Source organism: Lathyrus oleraceus, chromosome 3 (assembly GCF_024323335.1).
Source record: "Lathyrus oleraceus cultivar Zhongwan6 chromosome 3, CAAS_Psat_ZW6_1.0, whole genome shotgun sequence".
Taxonomy (NCBI): domain Eukaryota; kingdom Viridiplantae; phylum Streptophyta; class Magnoliopsida; order Fabales; family Fabaceae; genus Lathyrus; species Lathyrus oleraceus.
This window is the reverse complement of record NC_066581.1, coordinates 259,991,675-259,999,024: the sequence shown is the minus strand read 5'-3', so window position 1 is coordinate 259,999,024 and position 7,350 is coordinate 259,991,675. Positions and strand designations below refer to the sequence as shown.

At 33.1% G+C, this 7,350-nt stretch overlaps 1 pseudogene; it reads right to left on the bottom strand.

Annotated features, from left to right (window-relative positions):
- Nucleotides 1-1,604: 1,604 nt before the first annotated feature.
- LOC127130735 (DNA-directed RNA polymerase subunit beta-like) lies at nucleotides 1,605-3,473 on the bottom strand (annotated as a pseudogene).
- Nucleotides 3,474-7,350: the final 3,877 nt, after the last annotated feature.

Below are 7,350 nucleotides of genomic sequence, written 5' to 3'. Positions count from 1 at the left end.
GTTTCTTGTCCAATTTCTTCAATCCAATGCTTGATTCCTACTCAATCATGCATGCTAAACCAGAATATGCAAGAAAATTCATGTGTTATGTGAAGGATTTTGAAGTTTGAATTGAGAGAATTTTTGGAGGGAAATGAGATTTTGAGATCTAGAATGTGTAATCTGATCCAATTTAGTTAGGATTATCTATTTATATCACATGTTAATTACCATGCTAATCACAATTAGGCTTGGCTAATGGAAATTTAATGAGAAATGAGGTGTATGACCAAAAATGCAAAATGAGGGTGCATGGAGATTTTACACGTGAACAGTGCACATGCATGGTTCAAAGTCACTTAAAATCATCCAAAGATCACAATGGCATTGGTATTTTTCATGTATGATCAATAGAATTTGAATTCTCCATTTTCCCTCCAAAATATACATGCATGGACAAATGATTATGTGAGTTAATTTCATGCAATGCAATGTTTGATTTGGAAAATATTGGTCATGATAAGCATAATGCAAAAAGAGTGGCTCAAATTGGAGTTTTGGATCAAAAGTTATGGCATGTTGAACTTCCATGTACACTTTATGATCATTTGAGCATAACTCCTCAACCATTCATCATATGATCATGATCTTGGACTCTTTGAAAAGAGGAGAGAAAGATATTCAACTTTCATGTTCACCAAAAATTCATTTGAAACTTCTTTGATGCTGGAAAGCCCAGTTGAATGTGGACCAAAAACTTGCCATTTTTGGAAACTTTCAATTACAGGTCACTTTCCATTTTTGGAAACTTTTGATTTGACTTCAAAATCTTCAAGATATATGTTTGAAATGATGAATGAACTTCTTTTGAACATGAATGAGATGTTGAAACTCATTTCCCCACCTCATAGCCCTCAGCTCTTGCACAGTTGACTGTATAGGTCCTCAGATGACCTTGACATGCTCTGATCAGCTTGAGCCTCAAACACTTGGGGAAATGGCTCAGAAATGAACCCCTAGATCATATAAGCTCTTCAACATAACCATGTGATCTTCATCCCAATAAAAATACCTCATCTCCTTGAGAAACCCTGGCTGAAAGAATGCCATTGATTAGGGTTGACCAGAGGTCAAAACCCTAATCCAGAGGAACTGGAGAATGCCATGAAACCCTTGATAATGATAGAACCATGATGATGGTGATATATCCTTGCAACCAAGATAATGCTCAACCCTTGAAGGATCAGGAAAACCCTAATTGAAGTGCAACCCTCAGATGGTTGACAACCAATCCATGAAAACCCTCAGGCTTGAATCATGTAACCTCTCATCTTTTGAAAAAGACTTTTGGAGGATGACTTCTTATTTTCAAATGCTATGTAAAATGCAAATGCCTAATGTCCTAAAACATGAAATGCAATATGCTAAACTAGTCCCAAGAAGAGGAGGGCAAATTTTGAGGTGTTACACCCAACAAACATGCCAGATATAGGACATTTCAATTTAATTGAATGGAATGACAGTTTATAATTTGAAATCTGTACAATAATAATTTTTATCAAATCACACATCACAGTATCCTAGATCCTCTAATTCTTTAAGAGGTTTATCTAAAAGGCTCGCGATATAACTAGGAACACATTTCAAATACCACACATGGGTTACAGGAAATGCTAATTTGATATATCCCATTTGATATCTACGTATTCGAGAATCAACAAATTCTACTCCGCATTGCTCACAAAATTTTGGTTGGTCTTTTTTATCTCCGATTACTCGATAATTTCCACAAGCACAACTTCCACTTTTTATAGGCCCAAAAATTCTTTCACAAAATAATCCATCTTTTTCAGGATTATTGGTTTTATAATGAAAAGTATAGGGTTTTGTTACCTCCTCAACTGTTTCTCCATTGGGTAGGACTTTTTTTGCCCAAGCACTTATTTGTTCAGGAGAAACTGATCCAATTCGAAGGTGTTAATGTTTATACTGATCAATCATAAAATAAAATTTCCGATTAAGTCCAATTAAACTTCCTTCCTTTGAATATGAAAGTCTTTCTCAGATACAAGGAAATGATTCAGTTCCAGAGCCAAAGATCGTAGTTCGCGAACGAGCAATCGAAAGGATTCTGGAGCATCCACAGGTTTCGATATTGTTCCTCCAATAATTGTAGTTCCAAGTACTTCTTGACGAGCTTTAATATGATCAGGTTTATAAGTAAGCATCTCTTATAAAATATGAGCAACATCGAATCCCTCGAGAGCCCAAACCTTCATTTCGCCTACCCGTTGTCCTCCTTGTTTGGCCCTTCCTTTAAGGGGTTGTTGTGTAACAAGTGTATAATGTCCACTGGAACGTCCATGTATTTTATCATCAACTTGATGAATTAATTTCAAGATATAAGGCTTTCCTATTATAACGGGCTGTTCAAAAGCATTCCCTATTCTTCCATCAAATATTCGGCTCTTTCCCGGATACTCGGGTTCAAATATCCATGGATTCGATGTTTGTTTACTAGCCTCATATAATTCAGAAAACACAAGTTTTCTGGAAGCCTCTTGTTCATATCTCTCATCAAAAGGTGTTATTCGATAATGTCTATTTAGCATACTCCATGCTAACCCGAGTGAACATTCCAATATATGTTCTACATTCATTCGAGAAGGGACCCCTAATGGATTGAAGACCATATCAACGGGTCTTCCATCTTGCAAATAAGGCATATCCTGTCTAGACAAAATCTATGAAACGATACCTTTATTTCCATGTCTCCCGGCCACTTTATCACCTACTTTGATTTCATGTTTCTGTGAAATATATATATGAATTGTTTCTGGATTATAGCTAGAACCCGCTTTTTTGTGGATCCATCTCACATCAATAACTCGGCCTCTACCACCTATAGGTAGTTTTAGACAAGTTTCCTTTGAGGTGGATACCTGAATCCCAAGTATAGCTCGTAATAATCTATCTTCCAGGGCATATGAGGATTCTTTTTCCATTTGAGGCATTAATTTACCCACTAAAATATCACCCGTTTCTACCCAAGATCCCAGAATTACAATTCCATTTTTGTCTAAATTTCGGAGTAAATGGGCTTCTAGATGTGGAATTTGATTAGTGATTCTTTCAGGAACATGGCTTGTCACATGAGTCTGAATTTCATATTTTCGTATGTGAAAAGAAGTATAAATATCTTCATAGACCAGACGCTCACGAATGAGTACAGCATCTTCAGAATTGTAACCTTCCCATGGAATATAAGCTACTAATACGTTTTTTCCCAAAGCAAGATCACCACCAACTGTAGCAGCACCATCTGTTAAAATTTGTCCCTTTTTTACGCATTTACCTTTCTGAACCTGGGATTTTTGATGCCTGCAAGTATTTTTGTTGGAACGTTGATATATAATTAATGGAATACTTAGAGCATTCCGACTTCCAAATAAAAGAATCTTATGAGTATCATTATAAACGATCTTTCCCTCGTGTTCGGGTCTTACACCCTTTTGTTCTGAAACCTTGGCACAATAAACCTAAGGTACGATCTACTGGAAAAAAAAAAGATACACTCCAAAAAGCGTACTTGAAACAACCACCTTTGAAAAAAAAACTTCTTGTTTTTAACAGGTTATGGAACACTAGTCGAAGCATACACTGATGAGCATGTCCCAAACCCATTTGCATTTTTGGGTCCTATTTTCAATCAAATAACAAAACAATTGAAAAAAGATTTGAAAAAGTCTTTTCGAAAATTTGATAATAAAAAAGAAAGAAAAAACAGGTCTCCAAAATTTTATTGCCCGAACTCAAATAGTTGTGACTTCTATATAAGTCCAATTACGATTGCTTAACATAAAGCTAAATTTGTGAGACAAAAGGCATACCATTCTAGTTAGTGATAATCAAAGTATAATTCCCTTTATGTCGACTATAGAGAAACCTTGGAATATGAATTCAGAGAATTCTTGTGATGTATCTTCTTTGTCACAAGCCTATGTATTGTTTAAATTATCTCAAAGCCAAGTTACTAATGGATATAAGTTAAGATCTATTTTTGAATCTCATGGAAGATCTTTTTTTATGAACAATGAAATAAAGGAGTATTTATTGAGAATACAAGGAGGAAGATTAAATTCAAAGTTAAGAGATAAGAACCGTCCCGATTCTATAATGAATCAATGGACAAATTGGTTAAAGGTTCATTATCAATATGCTTTACCTCAGAGGGCATGGTCGAGATTAGTACCACAAAAGTGGAGGAATAGAATCCATGAATAGCGGGTGGCTTAAAATAAGGATTTAGATGAATATGGTTCATCTCAAAAAACCCTATTAATTTTTTCCAAAAAAGAACAAGTGGACTTCATAGAATTAGAAAACGGAGCAGAAGTCGACTTAGTAAAAATGAAAAAAAATATGGATATGATCTTTTCTCCTATCAATATATAAATTATGTGGATAAGAAAAAATCCTATATTTATGGATATAAATCACAGTCTTATAACACACCTAAAAATATCAAAGAATTATTTGATATAATGGGTGATAGCTTTATCCAAAATTATATAGGAAAAGATGGTATAGATATGGAAAAAAATATGGATAGAAAGTATTTTCATTGGATGGGAAAAAGAAAAAAGAATTCCATAACGAATAAGAAAGTATTGACCCCAAGATTTGTTTTGTTTTTTTCAAAAGTTAAGTGCATATAAGAAGAATCCTTGGATCTTACCACTAGATTTCTTTTTTATGCCGTTTTATACAAACAGTAACATTACTGATAAAACACAGTTAGAGTTAGAAAAGAAAGAATACAAGATTACAGAAAACCTAAATTTATATCTCGCAAAGTATTATACGATCTGCCCCCCTCGTCCCCATCGTCGCCGTCGTGGTTCTAAGATAATTACAGAAATGTCAACTCTATTTAAAGAACGTGATTATTTAATAAACAAATATTTGGGTTATTATGGGGACTGTGGGCGTGGCATCAAAGAGGATATGTTTCAGCATTTTAACATACAAGGTTACTTGCTTGAGTTGAAAAAGCTAAAAAAATTCACTATTGTGGCTATAAAAAGGGGGATATAAATATAGAAAATTGGGTGCGTATCACCAACACGGACTTTTGTTATGGAAACGCTAGGGACATAACAGAATTGAGGGACTACCTAATATTTTTTATTGAACCCAATCGTGTTTCTACAAAAAATTATGAACAAATCTTTATATATCAAATCATAAGCATAGCATTGAAGCACAAGCAAAAAAATTCGAAAAGAAACTCAAAAAATAGTCGTCTTGAGAATTATTATTTCCTTATTCCCGAAAATCTTTTATCCCCTAGACGCCGTAGAGAATTGAGAATTCTAATTTCTTTGAACTCTAGGAATAGAAAGAATGTGGATAGAAACACAACAAAGGAGAAAAAAATAAATAATTCTTCTGAAGTTTTGACTAAAAATAAGGATCTTGATAGCGATACAAAAAAACTAAAGAATTCAAAATTCTTTCTTTGGCCAAATTATCGATTCGAAAATTTGGCTTGTATGAACCGCAATTGGTTTGATACGCATAATGGAAGCTGTTTCAGTATATTAAGAATACATATGCATCCTTGATTGAAAATCTAGATTTTGGTTCTATTTATCATTATGATAATATTTCTTGTAACATATCCATCTGATATCTGATATGCGAATATCATTATATATATATATATATATATATATATATATATATATATATATATATATATATATATATATATATATATATATATATATATATATATATATATATATATATATATATATATATATATATATATATATATATATATATATATATATATATATATATATATATATATATATATATATATATATATATATATATATATATATATATATATATATATATATATATATAAAATAAACGCCCACACACATTGTGGGATTGATACGAATTCAATGATGTCTCCATTAGATAGAATAGATAGAAAGAAATCTTTAGAAAAATTCAAAAAAAAAGAAGTGTGATTACTATTACTGATCATTAAAAATATCTACCAAAAACGAGGGGGTGAAGTTTTTATTTTATGATAAAAAATTCTGTTATTTCAAAAAAAACAAAAAAAGAAGAAAACCCGGGATCCGTTGAATTTCAAGTATTCAACTTCACTAATAAGATACGAAGACTTACTTCACATTTTGAATTACACCCAAAAGACTATTTATCTCAAAGAGATTTACGTCTAATTTTGGGAAAACGGCAACGACTATTGTCGTATTTGTCAAAGAAAAACAAAATACGTTATAAAAATATAATAAATCAGTTGGGTATTCGGGATTCACAAATTAGGTAATTTCAAGAATCATTTTCAATTATTCGATTTATTAGATACTGAATTTTGATGAACTTTTTTTTTGAACGATTCATGGAAGAATGAATCGAGGAAAAACATATGAATATCCCAGCTACAAGAAAAGACCTCATGATAGTAAATATGGGGCCTCAACACCTATCGATGCATGGTGTTCTTCGACTTATTGTTACTCTTGATGGTGAAGATGTTATTGATTGTGAACCAATATTGGGTTATTTACACAGAGGTATGGAAAAAATAGCGGAAAACCAAACAATTATACAATATATGCCTTATGTAACACGTTGGGATTATTTAGCTACTATGTTCACAGAAGCAATAACTGTAAACGGACCGGAACAATTGGGAAATATTCAAGTACCTAAAAGAGCTAGCTATATACGAGTAATTATGTTGGAGTTAAGTCGTATAGTTTCTCATCTACTATGGCTGGGACCTTTTAGGGCAGATATTGGTGCACAAACCCCATTTTTCTATATTTTTAGAGAAAGAGGAACAAGGAAAAATGTATTCCGAAGAAAAAAACAAAAAGAAACTTTTTTTTCCGACGGAATTCGGACTACTCATACCAACGATACAATTTTCACTACAAGTTTATCGAGTGAAATAAATGAAATAAGTAAATAAGTTCCTCGATGGGAATACCAATTGATCGACGACATCGAGGTAGGGCTGGATCCTACCATACACACAAAGCATCCTCAGATTTGTTGCCGATTGCCGGGAGAGCAAATTGTTTTCAGTTGTGAGACACTGTTCTCTAAGACGGATGAGGCTTACAATCAGGATTTTTCGAGGAAGCATCCATCAATAGACCCAAGTACGGACTTTCGTATCCCGCATTTTCTACGGGAAATGGATTTCGACCGAGAGATTATCCGAGGATCCGTGCACGGTCAAAGGCGTAAAATAGCAATTTTGAAACTCTTTCAAGCAAATGTCCATTCCCTAATTTTTGTAGACAACTACCCGTTTGG